Source organism: Ambystoma mexicanum, chromosome 2q (assembly GCF_040938575.1).
Source record: "Ambystoma mexicanum isolate Mex_15411 chromosome 2q, UKY_AmexF1_1, whole genome shotgun sequence".
Classification (NCBI taxonomy): domain Eukaryota; kingdom Metazoa; phylum Chordata; class Amphibia; order Caudata; family Ambystomatidae; genus Ambystoma; species Ambystoma mexicanum.
Window position 1 is genome coordinate 1,163,332,621 of NC_090924.1, and position 18,645 is coordinate 1,163,351,265.

The following is an 18,645-nucleotide window of genomic DNA, read 5'->3' on the forward strand; positions in this document are numbered from 1 at the left end:
CGAGGCACCCTTTGTGACTTTGGATTTTCTTCACAGGTGCCAGAGTACTATGGCACTGAATGTGTGTGTATTGTTTGTAGTAGGCAAGTATGGGGAACCCATAACCATTCCCCCAAGGTGACTGGTGTGATTAGGTTGTTTTCCAGAGCTACCCACCGTTTCTCCTCATTTTCCCACTAGTAGTCTACCAATATTCTGAGCTGGGCAGCACTGTAATATTCGTAGAAATCTGGGAGCCCAGTCCTTCCACTCTCCTTGATCAGAGTAGTGTAGGTTATTCGTGGTCTTTTCCCTGTCTAAAGAAATGCTTTTTTCACTTCGGAGTGGAAGGAGGCTGGTAACCGTATTAGAATAGCCTGACTCAAGAACGGTAGCCTCAGTAAAATGTGATTTTTTTTTTTTTATTGATGCAAGACGAGCTGCCCATGACAACATGATCTTTGACCAGTTTTGTACGTTTTTCTTAATTTTATCCCATAAAGGTGGTCAATTTGCGCTGTATAGGTTATCGAACTTACCTTTAATGTGTACCCCTAAATATTTAATACTTTCAATTTGTACCTGAAAATAGGTTGTGGCTCATAGGGGAAATGTTCGCAGTCGGCGATAAGGCAACCATCTTATTCAGGTTCATTTTAAAGCCAGGTAGCCTGCCATTTTCCATGATGGTTGAGATAAGTGCTGGGATTGAGGTATTTGGATGTGTTATATATGCCCAGACGTGGGTCCCGTGCCTGCTGAGCCTAGAGACCCAAGCTACTCTTTACTGATGAGTCCCACCAAGGCCAGAACATGTTTGGGGGATGCCTGTGGTCTTGTGCAGAAGGGATGTGGCCAAGCAGTTTGGGCTGGACTGCCCCTTTTCGATTGGGACCAAGCCTGATGTGCATGTGTATGGTTTTTCTCCTTTTGTAATGGCTTAGCAGGCGAAGAGCAATCGTCTTCAGGTTTGCCCTGTAAGAGGATTCAATTCCAACACTACAGCTAAGTCAATGCCTAGTCTGGGATACTGAATGGAAACCCTTATTGATGTATCTTTGTGTCCAGTTCATGAGTTCTGGATGACTACCCCTATATAACACCCCTCTCTTGGAATCCCCCTGACCCCACTGAGCCAAGAAGTAGTTCTGTTTTGCAAGTTTAAAAGGTTTATTTGAGAATTTAAACAATATATATATGTATCACACTTTATAATAAATTAATAATTGAATATCACACTTAATCTGAGCAGTTATCCATAATGGATAGTCTGGCACTAGCACACATCTTTATAATCAATGATGAGTGGGTATAGGATGGATAAGATAGCAACAATACTTTTATGGTTTCAAATAGATGCAATGTGGAATGAAAATGCAGTACAGAAAATAACTTGATAGGATTTCAGCAAAAGACAATGTAATCACTTTCTTGGACAATTCACCCCCCCTTTATGCAATGTAAGGAGATGAAGATGAGAGCACACGGTTCTTAGGAATGTAATCAAATAGAATTCAGTTCAATTCCCCCTCAGCAGCTTAAACAACAGATAGGAGTTTTGAAACACAGGCAAAATGCTTTGAATATGGTGACAATGCAGTGAGAAATATGCTGAAAATGCTTTTAATTCCCTTCAGGAGGTTCAGGGTGAGTGGTATCTAGTTAATATGAGTTCAGGCTCACTCTAGCAATGATTCAGGGATGGTTCTTAAGAGGCAAACAAAATTTTAGCAGTTCAGGCAAAAGCTGCTGATTTTTACAGTAAAGAAATCAGGCCAAATCGCAAATCGCGGCAAAATTCGCAAATGCGTGAATCATGATTACCGCAAAAGTATAAGCAGTAGCAAGTCGGTTCTAGGTTCGTTGAAAAGCAAAGATTCTAAGCTTTCAGCGGAAAGTTAAACCAAGTTTCAAGCGCAAACTGTTACGGAGTTATGAACGATTTTGTGAAGGTTGTTTTTCGGATTTGAAATTTTAAAAGTTCAAAGCGACAGGTTACAGCTTTGCAGCTGCAGAATTGACCAATGACAGGTGACAGTTAGGAGGCAGTTCTGGTTAGATTAAAATAGTTTGGATTAGATTATTTTAACTAAGAAATTGGTTCTGCACAGTTCTGCTAGGTACTCACAATATATTTTGAAATAGGCCTCGCCACGGATCTGGTCAGGTTTTGGACTGGACTCCGGTTCTGGTCTCGGCACTTCAGTGATCTGGGTCAGCTCTGCTCTGCTGGTCTAGCCTTTCTGGATTCTGGATACTGCTCTGCTTTCTGGGTACTGCTACAGGTTCTGGAGATTGATGGATTTGAAGTCTGGATCTCTGGATGTGAAGTCGTCGGTCAGCATGCTCTGCAGCAAATGGAATTGAATGTCTCTACCTGTCCCAGCAGTCTCTTTTTATATGTTTTGAAAGTGGGTGTGTGCCTGGGCCTAGCTAAGCCTGCCCCTTTCTACTTGTCATTGGCCCAATTCTCCCCTCTCCCATGATTGGGGGAAGGAAATGTGAGTCAGAGTGATGCTGTAGGTTTTATGGGTCAGAGGATCCTCCCCTGGTCAGTTTGCCCACAAATCTATATTTGATTCAAATACATATTGCACAGATACACAGTTGTTTAAAATTACATGCACCCATCACATATCACATGAGGTATACTCTGTTCAAACTCTGCTCTTCCTGAGGGCTTGCATTCAAAAATGGCAACTAATTTTCGATTTTAGTGGGTTATGCAACCTTGGTTCTTCATTAAAAGTTATACACATATACACAGGCTGTCCATACTTACTCCAGTAAATTCCCATATCTCTAGCTTAAACACAGAGTATGTGGTGTCAATAAATAGCGGGGTTTTGCCCCAGAACATCACACAAATTGGAGTTTGGGCTTGAATCGAAGGTACATTTTTTAAATTAAGGCTTTCAAAGTTATACATTCCTGTCATTCGATTACAAAGAGTTATCAGTGTTTCTGTAAAATATATATTTTGCTTTCAATTCAGTTCTCAGAGTGTTGGAGTCCGCCTCCAAGACTTGGGTGGGTCATGAACCATGCCTCTGCTGGCAGGCATACCTTTGTTGACAGGAAACAGTCAAAATCAACATATTCTATTCAAGTGCAAGAGCCTATTGTGTGGTCTCTGGGAGGCGTAGGTCAGCAGACCAGGGGGCCACTTTGCATTTGGTTATTATGACCATGTGATATCCTGGGCTGTGGTGTGAATCTCTTGAGGTGAGAGGGTTTCCCAGGCTTCTGGCCTCTGGGAACAGCAGGTGGCTAATTTTTTATTAAAATGAAGTCCTGAAGTCAGCTGAGTCAAATTCCTTTGTCAGCAACTGCACTCAGTTCTCCTGTCAGAGTTTAGACCGCTAGCGCCGCCTTGAGGATTTTGTTGGTACTGCATCCATTTTTGGGATCTTTCTTGGATTAATGCATTCCAAACAGGAATGGTTCTTACATGGTAGTAAATAATCCTTGCTTAACATTGTTTTGATGGGGCTCCTTACAGTAAAATGGTTATGTGGAACCCCACAAAAGGGTTGAATCTTTAAAGTGGTCCGATGAGCCACGATTTCAGCAACTTTTTGATATCAGTAACAGTGGATTTTGTTAACAAAGATCTTTCTTTACACTCGTGGGTGGCAAGTTAGGTAACCATTTTGGTGTGCGCACAAACTGCGTGGTTCTCCTGGATTCTGGCGCACATGTGGGCTTTTTGGTCATCTTGGATTTTCTAAGCCCACAGCACCAAATGTTGCAGCATGATAGCTCAAACGTGGGTCAGGACACCCAACAGCCCAGAGCAATGCCAGAGGTTAAGATTAATTCCAGCCATCACCCCTTTTTTCCCATGTGTTTTAAAGGCCAATGTGACGTCCGCTTGTAGGGCTAGTTTGTAAACCCTGTCTCCATCCTTAGACCCTATATCTGTCCCCTTGAGCATATGGTCGTAGCCAGACGCTCCATTGCCAGTGTGAAAATCAACGTAGATAGCAGGCAGCCCTGCAGAGTCCCACGATTCATCGTAGTTCCATCAATGTCACTCCATTTACTTTAGCCCTGGCTCTAGCACTTTGATAGTGGCATGGCTCCAGAAAGTCATTGAGGGCCGAAGCCCACCTTTCTCAAGACCATTTCCATAAAACGCCACTCAACCCTGTCATTAGCCCTTTCAGCATTGATCGAGAACAAAAGGATCTTTTACATTGTTTTTTATCCCGGCAATAAGGTCCGAGGTCTTATGGATATTGTCCGCTCACTTTCTGCCTCTAATAAAGCACACCTTATCTTTGTGTATCATCTTGGGGGAGAACAGCATTCAGTTTTTCCGCAGGACACTGGCCTACTCCTTGGCATCAACATTGATCATTGATATTGGACCGAAATGACCTACAGTCCAATTTGTCTCTTTGTGCCTTTGGAAGGACTTTATTCTTGCCTGCTTGAACATGTCCGAAGCTTTCCCGCGATTTAAAATGTCATTAAAGAGCTTAGTTAAAAATGGCGTCAATAAGGGGCCGTGCCTCTTGTAGAAGACCGAAGTGAACCGATCTTGTCCTGGTGCGGTTCCTGCCTTTAGTTTAGGAATGTCTTTAAGAATTTCCTGCAGTTAGATTTACTTGTGACAAATAGTGGACCTTTGTCTCACTCTTTGGTACAGTCTCAATTTTCCTTCTTCATATAAGGTTTTTTCAATCATACAAATTACATGATGAACCTATAAGATTTTGCAATCATTTAATGCTTGTGGTTTCACATGATTGTGCTCTTTTGTTTGATGTACTTTTGAACATGTATGTTATGTTTATGTAATCATTTTTTTCTTTGACTTCTCTTTTTGTCACATTTCGATTTTCAGTATTTGAAACTGACTTCATGTATCAATGTATGCATATTGATTCATTATTTGATAACATATTTATGTATGTAGAAATACTCGGATTAAATAAGAAAATTGCTGACTTTGAAGAAACTGCACTAGCAAGGAATGATTATTTATTTAGCATTATTTCGTGCTTACTACTTAATGTTTCATAGAAAGTCAATATGTCTATGAAAAGTTTTGATTTGTGACCTAAGTTGATAGTGGTCCACAGTCTGTCCTGTTTTTTCAATTTTGAAGACAGTCGGATGAAAAACTCTTTCACCTCAATCATTATCCGTTTGACTTTGAAGTAACTTTGCTGCAAATTGCAGCCACATGTTGGGGAACCCTCCCCTTGTACCCGTCTCAGAATTTCATAGCCATCAATTGGTATCTACTAATGCCCTTTCCTCTGATGTTAGTGTTTGAAGGAATAGCGCTCGAGGAAGTCATGTATTTCCTTCTCGGTAGTATAAAGCTGGACGTAATAAGTACCCAACCATTGTGCAATTTCCTCAGACCTATTCAATATTGTACTTTTCTCATCCCTGGTTTTATAGACTGAACTTTGCGCTCTGTGCATTCTCGGACGAGCTGCTAGTAAAGTATGAGCCTTATCGCCCTTTTCATAATATATCTGCTTAACAAATCATAGCCGTGCAATTGCTTTGCCCTTCCAGATATCCCTGAGCTCTTGCCTTAATTCCATAACTTCAGCAAGTTTTCCGTCTAATTGACCTCCTGTACTTTTTGGGGCCTTTTGTTTTTCTTTTTTATTTCAGTTTAGATTTGTGTAGCGTCCTCTCCCTTTTTCTTCGCTGACACTTCACTAACCCTTCGCTGATCCTTCACTGACCCTCTGGACTTTATCCGTGTACAGTGTGTCATTGCAGACCCATCGCTTATCGAGCAGGGCACAGGGCCCAATGTTCACTGATAACCTACAGGTCAGGGTCCGACCCGCCCATGATTTGTATGTCCGCTTCAATGATGTTGTATTCTTGGGCAGCGTCTAGTAAAATATAATTAATTCTCGAGAAAGCATTATGTGGTGGTGAGTAGAATGTGTACGCCTTTGTGTGAGGGTGTGTCGTTCTCCACATATCTCTAAAATGGTGTTCTTGTAGGAGGACCTTCAGGTTGTCAGTTTCATGGAGTCAGTTTCATGGATAGGTGGCAGTACAGCTGCAACCCTCTTTGATGACCAATCCTGCAAGGGATCTGCTATTAAATTCAGGTGCCCTCCACAAATGAGAAGCCCTGTTTTCCATGAGCTCAGGAATGACATTACCTCATCGATAAATGAGAGCTGCTGCTGGTTAGGGGCGTAGACGGAGCACAGCACCACTACTCTGTGGCTTATTGTACCATTGACCAATAGCATGCACCCTTCTGTGCACCGTTTGACATGTTAGACTTCAAGACCTAAAGATGTCCATATTAAAATGGCCACCCCATCTTTTCTCGATGAACCAAATGACCACAATGTTCCCCCTTCCTCTAAGCGTGTACTCCTCTCCCTTCTAAATTTGGTTTCCTGTAGAAAGAGTATATTCACCCAGATTGCTTAAATTCCTGCAATACCACTGAGCGCTTTTGTCATGAGTTAAAGTTTTTCACATTCAAGGACCCAATTTTAAATCCGTTATGCTGTGGCATCACATATTTCCTTGATCCCCTTACTGAACCCAATGTGCTGTCTGAGCATCTTCGCAAACCCGCGATCTCCGTCCCATCTTCAAAAGTATTACACACTCCGTTACCATCCCACTGTCCGATTCCATAAAGAAATAGAGTGATTCAAATGCTTTAATCATTTCCCCAAGCCCCCACAATCCCACCAACATATGGGTCGGGATTGTAATTTCCCCGATTTGGAGATGCCCTGTAAAAGTAGGGCACCCATAAGAGACACCTTGCCAATAGCAACGTAACTAAAAACACTTTAAGAAACATTAACATCTGTATTGCTCACAGGATATGACTAGTCTTGCAGCAGATTAAGACAAATTCTCAGTCTTAACTTTTTGGGATGAGTTCTGAGGTGTATTTCATACTGCAATAGTCACATTTATGAAATAATTGAGGTTCTACATCAGGAATAAGTTAGACATCAAATCATGACGTTTTATTCACTGTATAGCGCACCATAAAACCCGGCGGCGTGAGGGCGCAACAAAGATCATGCACAGAACAGAAACAAATAGCAGTATACAACCTTATTTGAAAAGCAATGTCTTGATCCTTTTCCTAAATATTGCAATTGAGTCAATATCTCGAAGACCGGCTGGGAAATTATTCCATGCTTTAGGAGCTACCATAAAGAATGCACATTTCTTGTTCCCAGCCCATGCATAGGCCCATTTTAGGACCATACTAGTTCCTTACCTTTTTGGTGACTGACCATTGTCCACCGTGACTGACTAAGTTAGTCTAGCTTCACCTCAACCACCTCAATGCTCTCAGCTATGATAGGTTGGATAGTGTTCATCATGTTCCCCTTCTGCCTTGTCCAAGCAGACACCCCTTGCACTAACAACTACTTCCTCACCATCAGTAACGTCCTCACCAAAATGGCCTGCCCGAGACACCACCCAAATCCTTGCCCCACTCCCTTCCTCCCAGTCACACCCCCCTTCCCGTGCCTCATCAGTCAGACTCTCAGCCCCAAGGACCGCTGCACAATAAATGAGGAAGACCTCCCGACCTCCACCCAGCCTACCGACCTACTCTCACTCCCCAAACTCTGTCAATGACAAAACACATCCCGTCTCAGGGATTGAGAGAACATCCTGCCTAAGAGCACGCACTAAACTACCCTACCACAATCACACCCCCATGACCCTACTACCCAGACCACCCAAACCCATCGCCCCCAAAACAAACAAAAAGCTAACTCATCTTATAGCTACAAACACCTTGTGAAATCCCACAGAGCCCAGCAACCTATCAATTAAGAATGCATCCACAAAGGATACCAAACCTCCCGCGAGTCTCAAAAATGCACTTATCAACGCCCGCTCCTTAGGAGCCCACACAATAGAAAGACATGATCTTATCACCGAACTTGACTTAGATCTGTTAGTAATCACAGAAACCTGGCTACACCAAGCGTCTGGTCCTCTGTTAGCACTAGCCATCCCACCAGACTACACTATTCTCGGAGCTGATAGAACCACCTCCCCAGGAGGCGGTGTTGCTATCATAACTAAAAACACTCTCAAAATAAGATCTAGCTCTATTGAAATGATCACAGGATATGAACTACTGCTTGCTAAATTAGCCATGAATGAAAACACCACAATCAACGTTGTGGTTATATACAGAAGTCCTAGCACCAATAGCCACCCAGAAACAGACATCCCACTAATACTGGCACCCATCCTTAAACCTAAAACGAAATGCATCATCATTGGTGACTTGAATCTTGGCTTCAATGATGACCAAGACACTAAAGCAACCTCCCTTCTCCTGGCTCTTAAAGACATGAACTTCTGCCAACACATTAATGTCCCCACCCACAACAAGGGTAGAACCCTGGATTGGATCCTTACCCTCAACACCAAAATCACTATAGGCCCAATCACCCCACTCAGCTGGACAGACCACTTTTGCATAGAATTCACTATCACTAGTGACGCTCCCTGCCCTCCTAAAGACAAAATTATGAACACCATTGAAAGTAGAAATCCCAAAAAACTCACAGTAGAGAATCTTGACCCCACTCTGAATAAAATTCTAGAAACCCACTCAATCATTAGCAATGATACTACTACCATCGTGGAGCATTACCACAAATGCCTCTCCACAGCAATTGACACAATAGCGCCAGTTACTACCAAAAACTAAGACGTGTTAATAAAAAATCTAACTTCTGGTTCATTAAAGAACTAGTCACCGTAAGAAGGAAAAAACGCTCTCTCGAAAATGCCCATAGTAAACACCCCTCCACTGATTCAACCAAAGCCTTCAAAGATTCTAATACCATCTACGAAACAACTATCATTGCCCACAAAGCCAACGCCTACAATGCTTGCATCAGTAATGTAGCATCAGACTCCAAAGAGCTCTTCTCTATACTTGGAGAACTCGAAAACCCCTTAACTACTGATACACCCACCAATGCGAGTAAAGAATGGTGCACTACCATACAAGATGCACTTGCCTCCAAAATTGCTATGTTGCAGAATAAAATCACCTCCAAAAGACTACTCCTAGCTGATGAAAACTCCCCCACCCCAACCCTGTTGCCTCCTCCAGTGACAACACCAACCCCTCCTTCCAATTCACACCCGTCACCCAAGATCTCGTATTAGACACCATCTCCAAACTTAAAGCATCCAGTTGCAAAGGGAACTCCGTCCCAGCCAAACTAGTCAAAACCTGTGCCTCTGCCCTGACCCCTACCATCACCAAATTTGTAAGCGCTTCCTTCAACTCCAACATAGTTCCAACCTGCATCAAAGAAGCCTGGGTTACCCTGCTTCTAAAAAAATAAAAATAAATACCTAGACCCCTCCATTCCGACTTATTATCGCCCCATAACCACGGTGCCGTTTTTACTTAAAATCATTGACAAATTAGCCTACAACCAAATCAAAACCCATCTGGAATCTAATCAGCTTCTCGGCACCAGACAATCAGGCTTTAGGCCTAACCACAGTACGGAAACAGCCCTTTTGTACCTCGAAATTCAGATGGATGCTATCAGAGATTCTGGGAAACTCTGCATCCTCCTGCTGTTGGTCCTTTCTGCTGCGTTTGGCCTGGTGGACCATGGCAAACTCTGCACCTCACTCGCCCAAGAGTTTAACTTCTCCAGGGAAGCCACTGCATGGGTGAAATCTTTCCTAACTGACCGTACCTCCAGAGTGTCCATAGGGAAAGAAGCGGCCAACCCCATCCCAGTCCCCATAGGAGTGCCCAAAGGCTCTTGTCTCTCCCCTACACTGTACAACGCGTATACCAAACTCATGTTCTCAGCACTAGACGATATGGGTGTCATATACACAAACTTTGCGGATGACACCAGATCCTCCTACCTCTCACAGGCAACTACGACCAGGATACTTAACTATCAATAAAATATACGTCATCATACAAAATTGGATGGCTTTAAATAGCCTCTGTCTCAACAATGAGAAGACAGAAGTCCTCATCGTAGGATCTCCAGCCAAAATAGCAACCCCCCACCCTGAATATTCTACCATCAACATCGATGGTACTGCCATTCCCGTGCTGAAGCAAGTCAAAACACTGGGAGTGTACATTGAGGCCAGCCTTACTATGACTAAACAGATTAATGAGCTCGCCTCCTCCACGGCTCACACCTCCAAACTCATTGCTCTCAGCTGACAATTCCTGACCCCAGCAAATTGCCTCAGCCTAGCTAGAGCCCTGGTTGTATCGAAATTGGATTATTGCAACGGACTATTACTAGGCACATCCAATGCCAACCTAGCTAAAAAGCAACTATTGCAAAACAAAGTCCTAAAAGCAGCTCTAGGTATAAAAAAATCAGACCATATCTCCAAGACTAGAAAGGACGCTCATTGGCTCCCTATCAAAGCCAGAATCATCTTTAAAACATTATGTATCACACATGAATGCCTGACCAAAAAAGGACCCATCTATCTTAACAACACTCTTCACCCAAAAGATGACAGGAGATCATTAAGATCTAATGACAAACTCCTTCTGGCTCCTCCCAGCTTCATATCCACTAGAGCAGGCGGGGTAGCTGCTTTACCGCTCTAGCCCCCAAACATTGGAACACCCTACCTATTAATATCAAAAAAGAATCCTCTTTCACGGCTTACAAGAAACTGCTAAAAACCTGGTTATTCAACCGATATTAGAACCTTAGGACAGGTCTCCGTAATGAAATATTTTGTTAGTGAATATTTGTAAACTGTATATCCAAAAATGTAATGTTACCAATGTAACAATGTATTACTAATTTCTAAGCTGTCTTGTAACCACGCCGTGACACCTGGGGGTCTGGGCGTGTAACAAATAAAAAATAAATAAATAAATAAATGACTTGGGTAAGATCGCATTTGGAAATGTGTAGCTTGTTTGAGTTATTTGACCTCAACGTTCTAGCATTGGATTGTTTCATCAATGCTTCTGTTAAATGAGGCGGGCCCAATCCCTTTAAGCATTTGTGAACAATAGTCAGCAGCCGAAACTAAATCCTAGCAGCAACGGGAAGCCAATGCAAGCCCTGCATGGCCTCCGACACATGGTCTCTCTTTATAATGCCAACAATAGTTCTAACCATGGTATTTTGTAATGTTTGAAGTCGAGAGATATCAATCTTGGCTACTCCAACTAAAAGACTACCACAATAGTCAATCTTAGACCTAACAATAGCCCTAGCAACAGTCTTGCAGTTGGTTTGGGAAATGTACAGTCTAAGTTGGCCCAGCAATTTAATATGATATGCCATAGAAGACATCAGGCCAGCTATTAAAAAGTATTTATAGTCTTCATCCAATTTCTTTATTTTATTGCTTGTGCCTATTATCAGCTCCTTTTTTTCTTTGTTGAGCACCAGGCCGTTTTCCATCATCCATGATTGGATGATCTCATACGTCTCATTTATCCTTTTTTCATCCTCCTTATGTTGGCCTGAATTGGGAATGACACACTGGGTGTCATCTGCAAAGTTAGTGAACCCTATGTTATTTTTTTCTAGCAAGTTTAAGAAAGGAACTGTAAATATGTTGTATAGCGATAGCGACAAACACGCTCCCTGCTGAACTCCACACTTCAAAATTACAGGAGTAGCCTCTGCCTCTCCACTCCATACTCTACAACTTCGTTTGCTAGAAATGACATAACCCAATGGGCTGCATTTTCTGAAAATCTTGCTACCTCCTTTATCCTGGTGACCAATTTTCGATGGTCCACCAGGTCAAAGACGGCAGACAAGTCCAGCAACATCCATGTCAACATCTGCACTTTATCCATATGCTGTAACAACCGTGATTTTAAATCCAGCAAAGCCATCTCCGTACTGTGTCCCTGTCAGAAGCCTTATTGCCACTTATTCAAAATATCGTGCTCATTCAAGAACACAGAAAGTTGCCTGTAGGCCACACAGTCCAAAATCTTCAACAAAAAGGGTGTATTTGTAATAGGACGATAATTTAGAGCTGTCACTGGACAGAGACCAGGCTTCTTAAGCAGTGGAGTAATCCATGCATTCTTTAGGTCACCAGGAACATGGTTCTCCCTAAATGTTGTATTTACACATTTACAGAGTGCACCATCAGCTGTGGAGCGCATTCCTTAATTACCATGGCCGGCCATGGGTCTCCCTTGCAATTTGTTGGTTTCAGATTGGTGATGATTTCAGCCGATTCAGTTTCTGTAACAGGTTTAAAATTAAGCTGGTGTTCATGACTCTCAGCTGGATGGAACCATCTATCGATATATTTATTATCTGTTATATGACAGGTTTTTCTGTTAGCATCAGAATTCCCCTTAATTGTATCAATTTTTCCCATCAACACATCTTGAATGCGTTACACCATGCAGCATTCTTTTCAACAGTGTCGGTATTAACTTTACACAGCTTTTCCAAATCACAGCTAGTCTGAACTTTTTAGCTGCAATCTGAAAGCTCTCCTTCTCATGAGTACATTGTGTTAATTTCCGTGCATAGAAGTATTTCTGTTTAATAGCTTTAAGCTTTTGTAAATCAGCCGAGAACCAAGGATTACTTTTCCTCTCAACCACTTGCTTAGTTTTCAGAGGAGCAAGCGAGTTAGTGGCTTCCTGAATCATCTGTTTATATATCCCTGTCATCTCATCAGAGGTTGTAAGATTCATAATTATTTGAGACAAATATGTTAGCCATGGTTCTAGTGCCTTGGCTGTAAGCTTTTTCAAATTTCTAGCCATTATAGATAACTTTCCTTCTGTTTTGTGTTTAATGGGTTTCTATGTGTTTACCATGCAATGTGTAAAAAAAACAGTCCGACAAAGGGCAAGGAAGGATATTTCCTTTTTTCATGGGTTGGCATAAACACATGTTGTTTGAAGCCCATATTGTCTAGAGAGTTCTCCAGCCTCTTGGCCATGAGGTCATTCTCATTGCCCAAACAAAGGTTTAAGTCTCCAAGAACCACTGCCCTGGTATACATTTTCAGTAAGGGCAGTAAAATGCTGCTCAGCTGATTAGCAAAGTCAGGCATAGAACTAGGTGGTCAATAAGCTAAAAACATATTTATAGTAGTTTCAGCATTCGTCCGGATATTAATATGTTTGATCTCAATTGCATCACTAATTAGAGGCTCTCCCTCCCAAACGTCAAGGCTGGATTTAAAAATAAATGATACTTCTCCTTTTCCTGGAGTTCTATATTGCTGTACCATGCTATATGCCTCTGGAATAGCCAATGTTAATGTAGGTCCCGCTGTTTCATGACTCCAGGTCTCAGTGACTGCACATATATATAAATATCTTGACTACTAATATATGACCCTACTTCTACTGCATGCTTTAACAAGGACCTAATATTTAATAATATCAGTTGGAGATACTACAGATATTCTACTAATATTACCTCCGGTCCCTTTTGCTACATTAAAGCCGCCTACAGAAATACCTTCTTAATACAAAATCCTACTTGCTGTAAACAATCATTTTGATTAGACGTTACATTCTGATACTTCTCCTTTCCATTCTTATACCGCGTATTATACAATAGGTTTGATGTAGGCCCTACATCCTTGTGGGCCTTCGAAGCAACCTCACAAGAATGATCTAAGCCCGGGAGCACGGGTGATGGAAGAGTGTTGTGAGAACCAGGTGGGGATGTGGCATATGTTTGCCGTCTGCTCATAAAAGTCCTGTCTTGCGCTGCAACCATATTACTATTATTATCCAGCCTGGCCCTTGCGGCCTTAATTGCTTCCAGAATCTCTGGGATACTTATGTGTTGATTTGTACAGGTCTAAAAGGGTATTTAAGAAGACGTACCTTCTGCGCCCTCCCTGTCCTTCACGGACCGGCACAGACTGGCTAGTTCCTCACGCGCCAGCGCCTGGTTGGAGGATATATATGCCAAAGAACTACACGGAACTAGGGAATTATAGTTCGCAGTAGGCGATCAGATAGGCTGATACAATTAAACGCTGCAAGTCAATAAAACTTAATGCTGGCAGCTAACTTCAATTATTCTAGCAGTACAAGGCTAATACAAGAATTCAACATACACGGTGCAAGTTTATTTTTAAATAGCAAGGTGACAATGTTAAAATATTGAAAATCGCACATTAAGTCTAGCTATAACGTGATGTCTGAAAGAGGATAATTAAAAGAATGTCCTTGTGCCTGCTGAGCATCCTCTCTCGGGTGTCTGTTTTCCTTCCTTTGAGCCTGGTACGCAGCCTGCTCTCTCAACTTCCGAGCTGCAATCTTCTGAGAACAGTTGTTTTAGCACGCCTTCTACTTCCTCCCTCGAAGTGACTCTGTAGTCCTTTCCTCTGTGTTCAAAGGACAGTGCGAATGGGAACCGCCATCGATAGTGAATGCCACGCTCTTGTAGCCACTGGGTTAGTGGGCTGCACTTTCTCCGTTGGTCAGTGCCATTGCTGATAGATCCTGGTATATGCAGATTTGCGAGCCTTTGAAAAGCATTTGCCCTCACTTTCTTGCATTTTGTAAAATGTCTTTTTTTTTGTTTGAAGTAGGATCACTTCGCAAGTTAAGATCGTGGAACGCTGGGAGGACCGCCTCTGATATATTCTATCAAATGATATTTCTGAGATGGGAGGTTCAGTGAAATTGTGAAATAAGTGATTTCACCCGATGTTTGAGCGAGAAACTGGATTCATCCTTCGGCTCTTTCAAGCCCGTGATTCTTATGTTTGAGCGCCTTTCTCGGTTCTCTAGGTCATCAACTTCCAAAGCAAGGTCCATCTCCCTTTGCTCAAAGTCCTGCATGCAGCTTATACTTTCATTTCCATTAGGTCGACTGCCAGTTGGTTGTTTTCCAGTGTTTCAAGTTTTTTTTCTCTACCTTGTCCACCTTACCCTTCAGTTCGGTTATCGCTGTGGTTATACTGCTCTTCATAGATCTGATCTCCTCCAAGAGTTGGTGTCTGTTTTGGTAGACTCCTCTTAGTCAGCACCGGAGATGAGCGGTGTGTCCTCCATTTGTGTCTCTGCGGCTGCGTCTGATTTTCTGCATAAGCTGTTCAGCATTCTGGCCGTATGAGGAGCCAGCATGTGGTGTCTGCATGTGACTGTGTGATTTCTTTGTGGGGCGTTGTTGTGGCGGCGAGAGGATATGTAGAGCTGGCTGGTCACGTAACGCGTTTGGTTTCAAGATCCACATGGATGGCAATGTGGTCCCGACCTGGTTGTTTAGGGATGGCTGAGCTTGCAGACGCTAAGATGGGGAATGTTCACTGGGCCTGCCTGGGTACTTGGTCTGATTGTCATTCATACCTAATATTTATCTTTATATAGGCCCCGGTTGCCCCCGACCCACTGGGTCTCAGTATTTTGAGGGGTCAGAAAAGCGAGACGGACACATCGTTTTCTCACAAGTTGCTATTTTATTAAAGGATAAGGTGTGAGGTAAACTTCTATCATTCCCTAGCCTAACTATGATTTCCCTACCAAACGAACTAAGGCTAAAGGAAAAGGACCTAATGCCTAAAATGATCTGTCCCTCAAACTAATACACACAACAAAATCATACAGGAATTATTTGGCGGTTTAAACTTCACAAAAATAGCATGTAGATTCAAACACAAAAGATAAAAACATGAATCCCTGTGACCCGGGTTGGATCCCCATCCCCAGGATCAATTCAGGATGTTTCAAATCAAAGTTCATTTTCAAGAAAATTCTGTTTAATAAGCCACGTTCCATTCCAGATAGAATATAAAAGTTCTCTTCATTCAAAATGTCATTCACTTGACAAAGTGACTATTTCAGTTACAATGGTTTTTTTCCACAACCTTCTGCATGTCAAACTAACAAGACTTTCCCTTCACACATCAGCAGTCAAGGTACATGCTCTTTGAAGTTGAATCACTTTTAATCACATCATATTTCTCCTTTAGAAACAACATCTTCATCTGAATGGTTATATAACAGTTCATCAGCCACAGTAGTGGAATTGCCACTCCTTTCCACTACAACTGTATACCACATTTACAGTACTTCAACTTATCTTTTTCCTGGACCACTCGCTTGCCAGGGCTAACCACTATTTTTTCTCCTTTTCTGTCATGCGACCAATTAAGTGTGTGACAGTTGCTGCCTTTGCTTCCTCCTTCATCCCTCCCCTGTCCGTCTCTTGGGATTCTCCCCCTGACTCTGTCCTAACAAACCTCCTTCTCTCTATCACGAATGCCCTGGACATCCTTGCCGCCATCATGAGAATTTGCATGAAGCCTGCCATCAAATTAGGCTCTTGGTATGATTCTGACTTAGCTGCCTTGAAACAAAAGTGCAAAGCGGCGGAGGAGAGGTGGCAGACATCTAGCTCATCCCCTGACAAAACTGGTCTGCCGCCTACTCCAAAGGCAATACCGACTCCATCTGCGCCAAAGAACGAGCTCATGTCCAAGCTTGCATCTCTGGAGCCACAAATAACACAGCTGAACTCTTTAAAATCTGCAAGGAACTCGCTAATCCTACAGCATTGTCCTCTTCTCCTCTCCCAGGCCTTATCCTCTGCATTGGCCTCCCACTTTTCCTCCAAAACTCTTGACATCTTGTCCTCTGTCATCTGCTCCCTCTTCCCACAGCCCTCCCCTTCCCAGCTCTTCTGACCCCCACTGCCGCCTTACTCTCCTCCCTCTCTCCCATTACATCAGAGGCGATCACTCTATGAAAGTCTCCTCTAAACAGGTGTTTCCCTGCTCCTCCAGAACCATCAAGGACAACATTGACAGTCTCTCCCCTGCCTTGGCGGACCTCTGCAATCACTCTGCCACAGGCTCTCAAGCACTCACATGCACCCTCTCCTAAAAAAGGCATCTGCTGACCCCTTTTGTCCGGCTAACTGTCGACCACCCCCTTCTTAGGCAAACTCATTTAGAAAGTGGTCATCCTACAACTGACCCTCCACACTGAAACAGCTCTCCTGAATACCCTTGAAGACCTACTCTCCAACCTGGATTCTATCTGTGCTGAACCCTTATTGTCCTTTAATCAGCTAACACGTTGTACGCTGGAGGGGATGGAGAATAACTCTGACACCAAATAAGACCGACTCAGGAAGTTGGCAAAAAAGTATTTCCTGACTGTTTTATTATCAATTGTCTAAAACAGGGAGTTGCAACAGACATCAACAGATGTTGCACAAGCTCGCTCAATGCATTTCATAAAAAACTATTCTTGTATAATGAAAATTCATCATACGTGACGTCATACTATGTGGGAAACTAAGAAAAACCTACAGGGGTTTATGATCTGCTTAAGGGGAACATCGAAGTATACTTTGTTAGGGATTGGGTTGTGATTGGGTCTCTACGGTCAGGTGGACAACTTATGCCCACCCCTAGTGCAAGTCATCTTCATCAGTTACTAGATACACAGTATACCATTGGCTCTCAAACTATAAGGCCATCATTATTTGACCTTCTTTAATTGGCTGGCACTATTGCATCCTTCTGGAACATTAGGCTCACTAGCAACAAGTAAGCTGGTACCCCAGTTGTCAATGGGTGGACTTGACTGTGGCTCCCAAACCCAATTAGCCCAATATCTCTCATCGCTCATGCCATTCAGATTGTCTTTGAACTCAGCCTTGTAGTAGCTTCTAGCTCCTGCGAATATATGGGAGTGTGAGCACACGCTATCTCCAGTCTGGTGCTACATGCCCACCTTCTATTTTCATTCACAGTTCACGTGACTGGAGACCGTGAATCGGCCCATATTATAGCATTTAATTGTCTTAAATGAAGAAACTTGGCAACCATGGTGCTCTTTCTCTGTACCTTCGTTCAGCTTCCCACAATTACTGCCTTTAAGAATAGATAACCAGTTCTTGGCTGCTTCAGCCTTTGATACCTGGCCAGAAAGCCCTTTTAGGTCTTTCTTTGATCTTCAGCTGTTCTTTGCTGTGACACACACATAGCTATTAATCCTTCTTTCTCCATGGGATTGAGCTTACTGAAATTGTGACCTTGAATGTCCAGAATTTTATATAATGGCAGCACTGACTGCAGTCTATTCACTACGTATAGCCAGCATTATGGTCACTTGGTCTACTTACGTTGCTGCATCTGTACAGTTACAAAACGGCTTGCATTCTCTGCAGTGCTCTTCACATGTGCAATCTTCATTTCACATGTGAAAGTCTACACGATTCTTTACTTTGTCATCAGATTCCATATGGTCTATGCATCTTCTTCTTTGACCACTCTTCACAAATCTCCTGTGACGTCAACAGCCTCCTTTTCTCTCATCTTCATATTCCTTTGGGGAATCTCCTCCAAGAGTGTCATCTCTACGGGGGTACATCATATAGGGTTTTCTTAATGGATACCTTTTAGCGAAGGCTCTCCGTGGAATCGGCACAATCATCGGCATGTCGCGACTTCTGGTTTCCAGCATATAGGAAAAATGGTGGTGGGACTTCCTGCAGAGGCATTCAGCTGCTCCTCTACACTCCCTCCCCCCCCGGTTGATTCTTTGACCACTCCTTCACCAGTCTCCACATCCTGGGACCTTTTCTTGAAGAAGTGCTTCTTTGGAGTCCAAATCTTCACCACTCCCTTCCAGGACCCTGGTGATTTTACATGTTCATCAACACTCCAGGTCATGTAGCTACA

General features: G+C 42.9%; 1 protein-coding gene across 2 annotated transcripts in view; it reads left to right on the forward strand.

Annotated features, from left to right (window-relative positions):
- The window catches only part of SLC25A13 (solute carrier family 25 member 13), a 1,524,563-nt gene that overhangs the window by 342,446 nt on the left and 1,163,472 nt on the right, over positions 1–18,645 (forward strand). The window lies entirely within an intron of this gene.